This window comes from Chiloscyllium plagiosum, chromosome 46, assembly GCF_004010195.1.
Source record: "Chiloscyllium plagiosum isolate BGI_BamShark_2017 chromosome 46, ASM401019v2, whole genome shotgun sequence".
Taxonomy (NCBI): domain Eukaryota; kingdom Metazoa; phylum Chordata; class Chondrichthyes; order Orectolobiformes; family Hemiscylliidae; genus Chiloscyllium; species Chiloscyllium plagiosum.
The window spans coordinates 11,847,593-11,863,442 of NC_057755.1; the positions used below are offsets into that span (position 1 = coordinate 11,847,593).

The 15,850-nt window shown below is 43.4% G+C and overlaps 1 protein-coding gene across 4 annotated transcripts in view; it reads left to right on the plus strand.

The window, feature by feature from the left end:
* stox1 (storkhead box 1) overlaps window positions 1–15,850 on the plus strand; it is a 48,635-nt gene that overhangs the window by 5,532 nt on the left and 27,253 nt on the right. The gene's annotated exons all lie outside the window — the stretch shown is intronic.

Sequence of the window (15,850 nt, forward strand, 5' to 3'; positions counted from 1 at the left end):
TTTCACTATAGAACATTGTTTGTAGGAATGTCTCTCAGGGACTACAATTTACAAAAACCTTTTCATCTGACTGCCTGCTCCTGATCTTTGGTGAGGAAACTAAGCTAGGTGGACCATTTTGCTAATGCAACACTCCAGGCTTGTTTTGTCATTGAAAGTTTTCTTGTCCTTATCCTTTCCTACTGAGTGCAATGACTCTTGCTGGCATACAGTTCCACGACCACAAGCCATCAGGGATGTCATCGATGTGGCTGGTCTTTGTGAGAGAATGAGACCACTGTCAGCAATGAGATCGAGCAGTAACAGTAATGAGGCAGTGCTGGATTGCAGAATTACAGTGAACTCTGTTAGAAGAGTTGAGTAAGATTTTTCTCTCAAATTCTCCAACTTCCTTTATTTCTGTCACCAGAGTTTGTGAAAAGTCATCTCTTCTCAGCTGAAGTTACTGTTCAATTGTATCTGATGGGACTCTTTGCCTCAACTTCATTCTCTTTGGAGGGATTTCCTTGTCTTTGTCTTCCATCCCACCCAACTCCATATTTACTGAATCAGTTGAAATTTACCTTACATGCAAGATGATCTCACTGCCTCCCCCACCCGAAGCACATCTTCTCCCTCATCTCCCTGCTCTCTGTTCAGTCAACCATCAGTTGAAACTTTATTGCTGGAACAGCACAGCAGGTCAGGCAGCATCCAGGGAACAGGAGATTCGACGTTTCGGGCACAGGCCCTTCTGAAGAAGGGCCTGTGCCCGAAACGTCGAATGTCCTGTTCCCTGGATGCTGCCTGACCTGCTGTGCTGTTCCAGCAATAAAGTTTCAACTTTGATCTCCAGCATCTGCAGACCTCACTTTCTCCTCAGTCAACCATCATACCTGTTCAGTATGAAGTCAAGCAACTGTTTGCTTTTCACCACCTGGTATCATTATTCAGGTCCCAACACCTGTAGCAGATAAGGTAAGAAGTCATGTACAAATAGAACATAAAACAGTATAGCACAGGAGCAGGCCCTTTGGCCCACCATATCTGCACCAGCCATGATGCAATCTAAATTAATCCAATCTGCTGGCACATGGTCCATATCCCTGTATTCTCTGTCTGCTCATGTATCTATCGAAATGCCTCTTAAACATTGTTATAGTATCTGTGTCTACCACCTCCCCAGGCATTGTATTCCAGTCACCTACTATCCCTGTGTGAAAAAAAAAACTCCTTGCACGTCTCATCTTAAACCTCATCTTAAACCTGTGCTTCCTGGTATTTGACATTACTACCTTGGAAAAGAGACTCCAATGGAGAAAGTGAGGTCTGCAGATGCTGGAGATCAAAGTTGAAACTTTATTGCTGGAACAGCACAGCAGGTCAGGCAGCATCCAGGGAACAGGAGATTCGACGTTTCGGGCACAGGCCCTTCTTCAGGAAGAGACTCCAATATCCACCTTATCTGTGCCTCTCAATTTTATATACTTATACCTGTTCACCCCACAGCCTCTGACAGCCTTGCAAAAACAATCCAAGTTTGTCCAAACTTTCCTTGTAGCTAATACACTGTCATCCAGGCAGCATCCTGGTAAAGTTCTTCTGCATCCTCTCCAAAGTCTCCACATTCTACCCATAATCTGTCATCCAGAATTTCACACGGTACTCCAAATGTAGCCTAACCAAAAGCCCTATTCGGTTACAACATGACTTTACCAACTTGTATACTCAATGCCCCGATTGATAAAGGCAGCATGCCATATGTTTTCTTTACCACCTTATACACATTTGTTTCCATTTTCAAGGAACTAGGGCCTTGGACCAGAATGCAGCCATTTACTGTATATCTTCCTCTTGCATTTGACCTCCCAAAATGCCTCACCTCTAACTTGTCCCAAATACACTTCACCTGCCATTTCCCTGCACAACTTTCCAGTACATCCTTTGATATCCTTCCTCACTACCACAAATTCACCAATTTTCATGTCATCTGCAAACTTATTAATCACAACATGTACATTTCATCCAAATCATTTATGTATATTAGAAATGACAGAGGTCCCAGCACTTGTGTGCAGTTCTTTTTGTTTTTTAAATAACGTTGGTGATTGTCCAATATTCTGGGACTTCACCAGTGGTTGAAGAAGATATAAAACCTCTGCCTAGGCCCCAGCAATCTCCTCCATTGCTGCTCCGGTATCTTGGGATAGATCCCATTAGGCTTTGGGGACTTGCTTGTTTTTCAAGACACCAACACCAAGTCCTCCTTAATGTAAGCATGACTTAGATTGTCGACAAACTTATCTGGGATTTTCCTAATCTGCAAAATTCTATACCCTGTTCGCAGTGTACCCTTTATGTTGGAGGAACTATATCTCAATTAAGTTAATTTCCCAGATGCACTCCAATGTCCAGCGAGACATGAATTCAAAACAGTAAGGGCCGTAACTGCGTAGGTTCTCTCTCTCTCTCTCTCCTGCACTGTCCTCACCATGTGCTTCCTTTGTCTGTTCTTCTCCCTTTTAAGACTGCTGTTGTTTTGACTTTTTTTTTCCAAAGTTCCAAAACAATACAACAGCATATGAAACAGTAATTACTGCTCCTGGAATTCGAGGAAATCACCTCCAGCACCTAAAATATCTCAAAAAAAGGAGCAGCAGTTACAGCCAGAAATTTTTCCCGTCCTCTATCTTGGATTACCCAGAATCCTCATCATCTTAGAGAAGTGATTGCTGGGACTCTTGCTGAGATATTTGTATCATCGATAGTCACAGGTGAGGTGCCGGAAGACTGGAGATTGGCAAACGTTCCACTGTTTAAGAAGGGTGGTAAGGACAAGCCAGGAAATTATAGACCAGTGAGCCTGACCTCAGTGGTGGGCAAGTTGTTGGAGGGAATCCTGAGGGACAGGATGTACATGTATTTGGAAAGGCAAGGACTGATTAGGGATCATCAACATGACTTTGTGAGTGGGAAATCATGTCTCACAAACTTGATTGAGTTTTTTGAAGGAGTAACAAAGACGATTGATGAGGGAAGAGCAGTAGATGTGATCTATATGGACTTCAGTAAGGCGTTCAACAAGGTTCCCCATGGTAGACTGATTAGCAAGGTTAGATCTCATGGAATACGGGGAGAACTAGCCATTTGGATACAGAACTTGCTCAAAGGTAGAAGACAGAGGGTGGTGGTGGAGGGTTGTTTTTCAGACTGGAGGCCTGTGACCAGTGACCAGTGGAGTACCACAAGGATCGGTCCTGGGTCCTCTACTTTTTGTCATTTACATAAATGATTATATGGGAGAATAAGAGGTACAGATAGCAAGTTTTCAGATGACACCAAAATTGGAGGTGTAGTGGACAGTGAAGTGGGTTACCTCAGATTACAACAGGATCTTGACTAGATGGGCCAATGGGCTGAGAAGTGGCAGATGGAGTTTAATTCAGATAAACATGAGGTGCTGCATTTTGGGAAAGCAAATCTTAGCAGGACTTATACACTTAATGGTAAGGTCCTAGGGAGTGTTGCTGAACAAAGAGACCTTGGAGTGCAGGGTCATAGCTCCTTGAAAGTGGAGTCGCAGGTAGATAGGATAGTGAAGAAGGTGTTTGATATGCTTTCCTTTATTGGTCAGAATATTGAGTACAGGAGTTGGGAGGTCATGTTGCAGCTGTACAGGACATTGATTAGGCCACTGTTGGAATATTGAATGCAATTCTGGTCTCCTTCCTATTGGAAAGATGTTGTGAAACTTGAAAGGGTTCAGAAAAGATTTATAAGGATGTTGCCAGGGTTGGAGGATTTGAGCTATAAGGAGAGGTTGAAAAGGCTGGGGCTGTTTTCCCTGGAGCGTCAGAGGCTGAGGGGTGACCGTTTAGAGGTTTACAAAATTATGAGGGGCATGGATAGGGTAAATCGGCAAAGTCTTTTCCCTGGGGTTGGTGAATCCAGAACTAGAGGGCATAGGTTTAGGGTTAGAGGGGAAAGATATAAAGGAGACCTACGGGGCAATTTTTCCACACAGAGGGTGGTACGGGTATGGAATGAGCTGCCAGAGGACGTGGTGGAGGCTGGTATAATTGCAACATTAAAGAGGCATTTGGATGGGTATATGAATAGGAAGGGTTTGGAGGGATATGGACCAGTGTTGGCAGGTGGGACTAGATTGGGTTGGGATATCTGGTCGGCATGGACGGGTTGGACCGAAGGGTCTGTTTCCATGCTGTACGTCTCTATGACTCTAAGTGAACAAGGTACATGAAAATTTCACAAATTGGAGTGTATTTATCATTTTCAGGTTGCAGCTCTGAAACAGCACTATAAAATTGCTTTCCATCTGTAAAATTGTAAGATCTTCATGTTTTGATGTATCATATTAAAGATCAGTAGAGTAAATCTGCCAGGGTAAACATAAACATAGAAACATAGAAGATAGGAGCAAGAGCAGGCCATCAGCCCTTTGAGCCTGCTCTACCATTCGTCACCATTATGGTTGATCATCTAACTCAGTACCTTAATTCTGCTTTCTTCCTATAACCTTTGATCCCATTCACCCTAAATCCTAAATCTCGCTGCCTCTTGATTACATTTAATATTTTGACATCAACTACTTCCAATGGTAATGAATTTCACAGGTTCACCACTCTTTGGGTGAAGAAATATCTCCTTGTCTCCATCCTAAATGGTCCACTCTGAATCCTCAGATTGTAATGCCTGTTCTGTACACACCCACTAGCAGAAACATCCTTCCTGCATCTACCCTGTCTAGTCCCGTTAGTATTTTGTAAGTCTCTATGAGATCCTCCCTCACTCGTCTGAACTCCAGCAAAAATAATCCTAACCTAGTCAATCTCTCCTCATGTGTCAGTCCCACCATCCCTGGAATCAACATGGTAAACCTTTGCACTCACTCGAGAGCAAGATCATCCTTCCTTAGCAAAGGAAACCAAAACTGCACACAATATTCTTGGTGTGGATCACCAAGGCCCTGTATATGGTTAGTATCAGAATGTTTATAGAACAGAAGGAGGTTATTCAGAAAAAGCAGTCTGTTTATTCAACCAAACTAGATCCCTCCCTTACATTGAGCACAGAACCAACAAAACTTACAAGTATGTATTTTGAATTAAACTTATAACGGTAGTTAGATTTTACTTCTATTCCCAACCACTGAAGAACGGAATCTCCATAAAACTAACAAAATCAAAATGAATCTGCTTTGTGTTTATCACTGTTTCATTGTTTGATATGTGGTTCTTGGTGTTTGATTGCCAACCTGTCTGTTCAATATTACTGTATTCCCTCTATTCTCAGTAAATCTGAAAAATGTTGCAAATCCAATAAAGTACTAACATGTACATGATCAAAGATTAGGCCCACGCAGTGGGTAACGAATGCCAAGTTATTTGTCTACCTCATTTTTTTGACAAACCCTGCAGGAGGCTCCTCTCTCTTTTAAAAACATCTTCCTTTCTCCAATCACTTATGGATCATGTGTGTTGTGCAATATGTCATTTACTGTGTTATATTGTGAATCAACTCTGTAAGAACTCTGGTCTAATCACCTTAAAGGTAGATCATTCAAAGCCTTTGGAAATAAATGTGAGATACATTATATCAGCTTATAACAGGTTTGACACAAAAGATTTCAAACATAAAGAAAAAATATTGGATTGTCCAAAACAGTAAACACCATCTAAACCCAACTCTTACAACACCCCTGTTGAAACTGAGGACACTACAGCTGGCTGATACAAGTTTGTTTAGTTTGCAAGATTAAAGTACATAGGATAAAATGTAATGTACTGAATTCAGGAGTGGCTAACAGGCATAAAACAGAATTAAAAGCTTCATTCTTGCATTGGCAGGATGTAACCAATGAGGTAACACAAGAATCAATTCTTGGACTCCACCTGTTCACAATATACCATATATCAATGATTTGGAGATGGGACCAAATGTAATTTTTCCACTTCCATTGAAATTGCAAAGCTAAGTAGAAATGTGTTTTGTGAGGAAGATGTCAAGTGATTTCAGGAGGATTTAGACTGGCTTAGTGATTTGGATGAGATCATGACTGTTGGAATGTAATGTGAAAAAAAATGAGGTTATCCACTTTGTGCTGAATATTTCTTATGTGGTAAAAGTTAAAAAGTGTAAATGTACAAAGGGACCTCAACATTCTTGTCAGTAAGTTACTGAAGGCTGACATGGAGGCACACTAAGTAATCAGAAAGGCTAATATGTTGGACTTTATCACCAGAGGATTTGAGTATAGAAGTAGCAAAGTCTTGCTTTAATTGTATAGAACCTTGGATAAAATGCACCTGGAGTACTCTGTACAGTTTTGGTCTCTGAAGATTATTATTGCCATAGAGGGAGGACCCAAAGTTTCACCAGACTTGTTCCTGGAATGATAGAACTGTACTATGAAGAAACATTGGCCAAACTGGGTCCAGACAATTCTCTAGAGTTTTGAAGAATGAGAATGAAACTTTGAAAATATTTTAAGCAATAGACTATGTCGATACAATTGAGATGATCCCCTTGTTGGGGAGTCTATAACCAGGGGACACAATTTAAGAATAAGTGGAGTGCCACTTAGCTCTGAGATTAAGATAATTTTCTTTTTACTCAGGTTTGTGAAGCTTTTGAATTCTGTAACTCAAAGACTGTGCAAGCTTCGTCTTTGAGAATGTTTAAAGCTTTAAAAGATTTCTAAGTAGCAATGCCATTATAGTTTGAGAATAGTGTGAGAAAAAGCCTTTGATTAGGATGATGAGATGTGATTGTATTGAATAGCAGGGCAGACCTGACAAGCTGAACAGACACTTTATGCTTTTATGTACCCAAATAAGCATTCTCTTATATTGATTAGTCCCCATATGCCAAGAAGATGTTTGACTTCTTCAGGGATGCTTTGAGGACATTACTAAAGTGTCTCCTTAGAGGTGGCTTTAAGTGATTAGCGCCTGATGCTTAGCTCTGCCTCGCCGACTGCAAAAATGAATAAAGTTGATTTGGGGCTTGAAAATGAATTAGAGAATTACAGTGTCAGGCTCCTGAAGGGTTAGCATTGCTTTCTTGTTTTTACTCAAAAAAGCCCCGCGACAGTGAAAACATTGTTTTCCTGTCTGCTAGATAGTAGCAAATGCTCTTCCTTTTGCTCAAAGATTTAAAAAAAACTTCCCTGTTTCACCCAATGTGCACCTCTGCATCAGGTACACCTGGGATTTCAAAATGAAAATTCATTTCCAGAGTTCAGAAATGGATTTTTTCCTCAACAACTTCGTTGTATAAAATCTGCTTGCATGGCTATTCTTCTCAGAAAAATTTGTTTGAATGGTTTTGAGAAATAAAATTTGAATCCTTTGATTACAATCAAATGCCTTTCTTCGTACTATATTCAATTCAGAATGGTGTTAATCAAGTCAAGCAGGACCCAATGTCTTAACAAGATAAAACAGCATCATGAAGTGGTACACTTCTGTGACATTAAAGAAGAACACAAGATAAGCAGGAGTCGGCAATCCAACCCATCAAGTCTGCCATTTAATACATTCATCTCTGATCTCTCTGTCTCACCTCCACTTTCCTGCCTGCTCCCCATAGCACTTTAATCCATTTATAATTCAAAGTCTGTTTATCTTTACCTTAAATCTTTTCAGACTCCCAGCACTCTGTGATAGTGATTTCCACAGATTCGCAACACTTCAAAAGAAGTAATTCTTCCTCTTCTCTGTTTTAAACCTGCCACTCTGTACCCTAAAATTATGAGCTCTTATTCTAGGTTGCCCCACTTTGTCAATCCCTGTTCGCACCTTCTACACCTCAAGCAGATCTTCTTTAATCCTTCTAAACTCTAGCAAGTATCGGCCTAAACTGCCCGATCTCTCTTCATAAGACAAATCTTTCATCTCTGGAATTAGACAAATAAACCTTCCCTGAACTGCCTGAATGCAATTACATCCTTCCTCAAGAAAGGAGGCACTATACACAGTACTCCAGATGCAGTATCACCCCAATGCCTAATACAATCGCAACAGCACTTCCCTGTATCGTAGGACACAGAATTTATAGTAAGAGATATCATTTTTTTGGTAAAATCTTAAGTTATCTCGGGAATGTGACTTGAAAGAAGTTCTGGAGTTTACATATTAATGAATCAAAATGCACTCATTTTATGTGACTAAGACTTAACAGCAATCTTGATTTATTCAATATATTGCATCAGTTGTATAACAGTTTGATCTTTTACTGTAAATTGTGTGTCCTCTGATTCTGAGGAGAAAGTGAGGACTGCAGATGCTGGAGATCGGAGCTTAAAAATGTGTTGCTGGAAAAGCGCAGCAGGTCAGGCAGCATCAAAGGAGAAGGAGAATTGACGTTTCGGGCATAAGCCATTCTTCCAGCAACACATTTTTAAGCTCTGTCCTCTGATTCTGCCCCACTAGCTACCTGATAAAGGAGCAGGTTCCAAAAGTTTGTATTTCCAAATACAATCATCAGACTATAACCTAGTGGTTTGTGATTTTTAACTTTCTGCTGGTTAGCCAATCCTCTCTATACAGACTCATATATTATCCCTAACTTGGTGTGATTTTATCTTGTGTATTAATCTTTGTGCCACACCTTATCCAGTATCTACTGGAATATATCTACAGGATCCCCATTATCCACTTGGCTTGTTACATCTTCAAAAACAAACTCTAGCAAATTAGTCAAACAAAATTTACCCTTTATCAAACGATGCTGATTCTAATGCGTTATGTTTTCACTTAGAACAAGAGTTGAGGAGAAATTTCTTCACCCAGACAGTGGTGGATGTATGGAATGCTGTGCCCCAGAAGGCAGTGGGGCCAAGTCTCTGGATACTTTCACAAAAGAAATGGACAGAACTCTTAAAGATAGTGGAATCAAAGGTTATGCGGATAAGGCAGGAACAGTATACTGACTGTGGATGATCAGCCATGATCATAATGAATGGTGGTGCTGGCTCAAAGAGCCGAATGGCCTACTCCTGCACCTATTGTCTATTGACTTTAGAAATATCCTATATGACTTCCTTAATAACGGATTCCAATAATTTCCCAGTGACAGATGTTAAACTAACTGGTCTTTACTTTCCTATTTTCTACTTTGTTTTGAATAGCAGTGTTATGTTAGCATTTTTTGAATCCAATGGAACCTTTCCAAGATCCAGGAAAGTTTGATATGTATAACCAGTGGCATTATCTCTGCTGCCACATCCTTTAAGACCTTAGAATGTAGGCCATGAGACCCAAGAGACTTAGAAGACAGAACAATACAGAACAGGCCCTTCAGCCCTCGATGTTGCGTCGACCTGTGAACTATTCTCAACTCGTCCCCCTACACTATCCCAAAATCATCCATATGCTTATCTAAGGATCGTTTAAATCTCCCTAATGTGGCTGAGTTGACTACCTTAGCAGGTCAGGCATTCCACGCCCATACGACTCTCTGCGTAAAGAACTTGCCTCTGACATCTGTCTTAAATCTATCACCCCTCAATTTGTAGTTATGCCCTCTCGTACAAGCTGACATCATCATCCTAGGAAAACGTCTTTCTCTGTCTACCTATCTAATCCTCCGATCATCTTGTATGTCTTTATCAAATCCCCCCTTAGCCTTCTTCTTTCCAATGAGAACAGACCCAAGTCTCTCAGCCTTTCCTCTTAAGACCTTCCCTCCAGACCAGACAACATCCTGGTAAATCTCCTCTGCACCTTTTCCAATGCTTCCATATCCTTTCTGTAAGGGGGCGACCAGAACTGTACACAATATTCCAAGTGTGGCCGCACCCATCTACACTACCAAGAATCTTTCCATTGACCAAATACTCTGCCATCCTGTTATTCTTCCCAAAGTGCATCATCTCACATTTGGCTACATTGAACTCCATTTGCCATCTCTCAGCCCAATTCTGCAATTTATCCAAGTCCCCCTGCAACCTGTAACATTCTTCCAAACTGTCCATTACTCCACCAACTTTAGGGTCGTCTGCAAATTTACTAATCCATCCATCTAAGCCTGTGCCTAAGTCATTTATAAAAATGACCAATAGCAGTGTTCCCACAACAGATCCTTGTGACACACCACTAGTAACTGGACTCCAGACTGAATATTTTCCATCAACCACCACTCGCTGCTGTCTTTCAGAAAGCCAGTTTCTAAACCCAACTGCTAAATCGCCCTCCATTCCATGCCTCTGCATTTTCTCCATCGGCCTACCATGTGGAACCTTATCAAAGGCTTTACTGAAGTCCAAGTATACCACGTCAACTGCCCTACCCTCCTCTACATGTTTGGTCACCTTCTCAAAAAACTCAGTGAGGTTTGTGAGACACGACCTGCCCGTGACGAAACCATGTTGACTATCTGAAATCAAATTGTTGCTTGCTAGATGATTATAAATCTTATCTCTCATAATCCTTTCCAAAACCTTTCCTACAACAGAAGTAAGGCTCACTGGTCTATAATGACCTGGGTCATCTCTGCTGCCCTTCTTGAACAAGGGCACAACATTTGCAATCCTCCAGTCGTCAGGTACTAAACGTGTAGACAATGATGACTCAAATATCAAAGCCAAACGCTCCGCTATCTCCTCCCTAAGCTTCCCAGAGAATCCTCGGATAAATCCCATCCAGCCCAGGGGATATGCCTACTTTCACTCCTTCTAGAATTGATAACACCTGTTTGTAACTAACCTTGATCCTTTCTAGTCTAATATCTCATACCTCATCCTTTTCCTCTACAATATTCTCCTTGCCCTGAATGAACACCGATGAGAAATGTTCATTTAGCACCTCTCTGATCTCCACAGGGTCCACACTGAACTTCCCACTTCTGTCTTTGACTGGCCCTATTCCTTCTCTCGTCACCCTTTTACTCTTCACATATGTATAGAAAGCTATAGGGTTCTCCTTTATTCTGTTGGCTAAAGACTGCTCGTGTCCTCTCTTTGCTCTTCTTAAATTTCTCTTTAAATACTTCCTAGCTGATCTGTAATTCTCCATCGCTTCATCTGAACCATCTTGCCTCATCAACATGTAAGTCTCCCTCTTCTGCTTAACAAGAGATGTACTTTCTGTAGTAAACCACGGTTCCCTTACCTTATCACTTCCCCCCGCCTGATAGGGACGTACCTATCAAGGACACGCAATATCTGTTCCTTAAACCAACTCCACATTTCGATTGTCTGCATCTCCTGCATTTTGCTACCCCATTCTATCCATCCTAATACTTGCTTAATCGCATCATAATTGCCCTTGCCTCATCGATAACTCTTGACCTGTGGCATGTACCTATCCCTTTCCATCACTAAACTAAACGTAACTGGATTATGGTCAATCTCTCCAAAGTGCTCACCTACAACCAAATCAAACACTTGGCCTGGTTCATTACCAAGCATCAGATCCAGTGTGGCCTCCCCTCTTGTCAGCCCTTCGACATACTGTGTCAGGAAACCCTCCTGTACACATTTGACAAAAACAGATCCATTTGACGTACTAGAGCTGTAACATTTCCAATCAATGTTGGGGAAGTTAAAGCCCCCCATAATGACCACCCAGTTCCTTTCACTCCTACCCAGAATAATGTTGCTAATCCTCTCTTCCACCTCCCTGGAACTCTGCAGAGGCCTATAAATAAACTCCAAAAAGTGTGACCTCTCCTGTTTCTAACCTCAGCCCACACTACTTCAGTAGACGAGTCCTCATCAAAATTTCTGCCCCACCGTTATACTATCCTTGACGAACAAGTCCACGCCTCCCCTTTTTTACTGCCTTGCCTGTTTTCAATGAAAGATCTAAACCCTGGAACCTGCAACATCCATTCCTCACCCTGCTCTATCCATGTCCCAGGTCTCTGTCCATGCTGCAAGCTCACCTACCTTATTTCGGATACTTCTGGCATTGAAGTAGACACACTTCAAACCACTTCGCTGTCTGCCAGTACATTCCTGTGACCCTGAAATCCTGTCTCTGTCCTTCCTACTCTCATCCTCCTGTGCACTGCAGCTACACCTCCGGTTCCCATCCTCCTGCTGAACTAGTTTAAACCCACCCGTATAGCACCAGCAAATTTCCCACCAAGGATATTAGTATCCCTCTGGTTCAAGTGAAGACCGTCCTGATTGAGCCCCAATTATCCAAAAACCTGAAACCCTCCCTCCTGCACCATCCTTGCAGGACTTGTCTGCCTTAATCCCAATAGGAGAAATTGAGGACTGCAAATGCTGTAGATTGGATTTGAGAGTGTAGTGCTGGAATAGCACGGTAGGTCAGGCAGCATCCGAGGAGCAGGAGAATCGACGTTTCGGGCATAAGCCTTTCATTAGGAATGAGGCTTGCGGATCAGGGCTGAGAGATAAATGGGATGGGGGTGGGGTTGTGAGGAGCTAGCTGGAAAAGCAATAGATGGATGAAGGCGAGGTGATAGGTCAGAGGGGGCAGTGATGGACGGGTCCGGAGGGCAGTGCCGAGTTGAAGGGTTGGGAGTGCGATAATATGGGGGGAGGGGAAATGAGGAAGCTGTTGAAATCCACATTTATCCTGTGTGGTTGCAAGGTCCCAAGGCGAAACATAAGGTGTTTCTCCAGGTAAGGGTTTGGCGGTGGAGGAGGCCCAGGCCCTGCATGTCCTTGACTGAGTGGGAGGGGGAGTTGAAGTGTTCAGCCACGGATCGGTGGGGTTGGTTGTTCTCTGAAACAATCCGCAAGAAAGCATCTTGTCTCCCTGATATAGAGGCGACCATACTGGGTGCAACGAATGCAGTAGATGACATTGGTAGAGGTGCAGGTGAATGTCTGATGGATGTGGAAGGATCCCTTTGAGCTTTGGAAGGAGGTGAGGGGAAAAGTGTGGGCGGATGTTTCACACTTCCTGCGATGGCAGAGAAAGATGCCAGGAATGGGGTGTGGACTGGTGGGGGGTGTGGATCTGACGAGGGAGTCGCAGAGGGAAGTCTTTTGGAATACTGATAGGGATGGGGAGGGAAATATATCTCTGGTGGTGGGGTCTGTTTGGAGGCGGCAGAAGTGGCGGAGGATGTGTTGTATGTGGAGGTTGGTGGGGTGGAAGGTGAGGAGTGGGGGCGGGGGTCCGTCCTTGTTGCGTCAGGAGGGGTGGGGTTCAAGGGCAATGGTGCGTGAAGTGGAGGAGATGCACTGGAGGGCATCATCAACTACATGGGAAGGGAAGTTGCGATCTTGGAAGAAGGAGGCCATCTGGGACTTTGAGGTGGGATAGCTCATCCTGGGAACAGATGCGATGGAGGTGGAGGAATTAGGAATAAGGAATGGTGTTTTTACACGAGGTAGGGTGGGAGGAGGTGTAGTCTAAGTAGCTGTGGGAGTCTGTGGGCATGTAGTATATGTCTGTGTTTAGTCAGTTACCAGAGACAGTAATGGAGAGGTCGAGGAAAGGGAGGGAGGTTGTCGAGATGGTCCAGGTGAATTTGAGGTCGGGGTGGAAGGTTGTTGAACTGTTCAACCTCCTCATGGAAGCACGAGGTGGCGCTGATAAAGTCATCGATGTAGCGGAAGAACAGAAGGGGGTTGGTACCACTGTAACTGCAGAAGATGACAAACAGGCAGGTATAGCTGGGTCCCATGCGCGTGTCTATAGCTATCCCTTTGGTTTGGAGGAAATGGGAGGATTGGAAGAAGAGGTTTTTGAGGGTGTCAGTGGAAGGGACGGCGTGAGAGGAAGAAACAGAGTGCTTGGAGACCGTCGTCGTGGCAGATCAATGTGTACAGGGACTGGATGTCAATAGTGAAGATGGTGTGTTGTGGGCCGGAGAGACAAAAATCTTGGAGAAGGTGAAGGACGTGTGGTGTCACAAATGTAAGTGGGGAGTTCCTGGACTAAGGAGGAACAGGACGTTGTTGAGGTAGGAAGAGATGAGTGCGGTGAGTCAAGCTTTCAATATCTGTTTTATATTTTGTCCTAATCTTATATCACCATCAACTTTTTTTAGTTACTGCGGTTATACAGTGTATTGGTGATGCCACACAAAGAACAAAGAAAATTACAGCACAGGAACAGGCCCTTCAGTCCTCCATGCCTGTGCTGATCCAGATCCGCTATCTGAAACCTATTGGCTATTTTCTAAGGATCTTTATCCCTCTACTCCCTGCCCATTCATGTATCTATTTCGGTATATCTTAAATGATGCTATCATGCCCGCCTCTACCACCTCCGCTGGCAACACGTTCCAGGCACCCACCACCCTCTGCGTAAAGAACTTTCCACAAATATCTACCCAAAACTCTTCCCCTCTCACTTTGAACTAATGACCCCTAGTAATTGAATGCCCCACTCTGGGAAAAAGCTTCTTGCTATCCATCCTGTCTATACCTCTCATGATTTTGTAGACCTCAATCAGGTCCCCCCTCAACTTCCGTCTTTCTAATGAAAATAATCTTAATTTACTCCATCTCTCTTCATAGCTAGTGCTCTCCATGCCAAGCAACCTCCTCTGCACCCTCTCCAAATCATCCACTTCCTCTTGGGAATGTGCCCACCAGGACTGTATGCAGTATTCCAAATGTGGCCAAACCAAAGTCTTATACAACTGTTACATGATCTGCCAACTCTTGTATTCAGTACCCTGTCCGATGAAGGACAGTATGCCATATGCCTTCTTGACCACTCTGTTGACCTGCGTTGCCACCTTCAGGGAACAGTGGACCTGAATGCCCAGATCTCTCTGTACATCAATTTTCCCCAGGACCTTTCATTTACTGTATAATTCCTTGAATTTTGTTTTGTGTGGTTTTGGTCTCTTCATGTGAGGGATGAGAATTCTTGCTGTTGAGGGAGTCTAGCAAAAATTCACCAGACTGATTCCTGGGATGACACGACTGACGTAGGAAGAAAGATTGGTTTGACTGGGCTAGTACTCACTGGAATTTCGAAGAATAAGGGGACTGTCAGAGACCAATAAAATCCTGATGGTACTGGACAGTCCAGATGCAGGAAGAGTGTTCTCAATGTTGGGTAAGTCCAGAACTAGGGGTCACAGTCTTATAATAAGGGGAAAGCCATGCAGAACTGAGATGAGGAACAATTCACTAGGAGAGTTGTGAACCTGTTAGGGCTAGTTTGTTACATATATTCAAGAGGGAACTGGACATGGCTGTTGTGAATAAAGGGATAAGAAGAAAAAGCAGGAGTATGATACTGAAATTGCATGAACTAGGAGATAGATTAGATTAGATTCCCTTCGGCCCAACTAGTCCACACCAACCCTCCGAAGAGCAACCCACCCAGATCTATTTCCCTCTGACTAATGCACCTAACACTATGGGCAATTTAGCATGGCCAATTCACCTGACCTGCACATCTTTGGATTGTGGGAGGAAACCAGAGCACCCGGAGGAAGCCCACGCAGACACGGGGAGAATGTACAAACTCCACACAGACGGTTGTGCGAGGCTGGAATTGAACCTGGGACCCTGGTGCTGTGAGGCAGCATTGCTGACCACTGAGCCACCGTGCCGCCCTAAGTGGGGACTGCAGATGCTGGAGAAGTCAGAATCGATAAAGTGTGGTGCAGGAAAAAGCTCAGTAGGTCGAGCAGCATCTGAGGAACAAAATAATTGATTTTTTGGGCATAACCCTTCCTCAGGACTGGGGAGGGGGGAAGGTGGTGGTGCTGGGAGAATGTAGGTGGGATGGCAATAGGTGGGTGAAGGTCAGATGTGCTTGTGATAGGCCGGTGGGAAGGAAGATGGACAGGTAGGTCAAGTGAAGAGGGTGGAGCCAAGTCACAGGGTTGGATCTAGGATGGGGTGGGGGGAGGGTAGATTAGGGAACTGGTGAGTTCAAAGCTGGGACCGTGTGGTTGT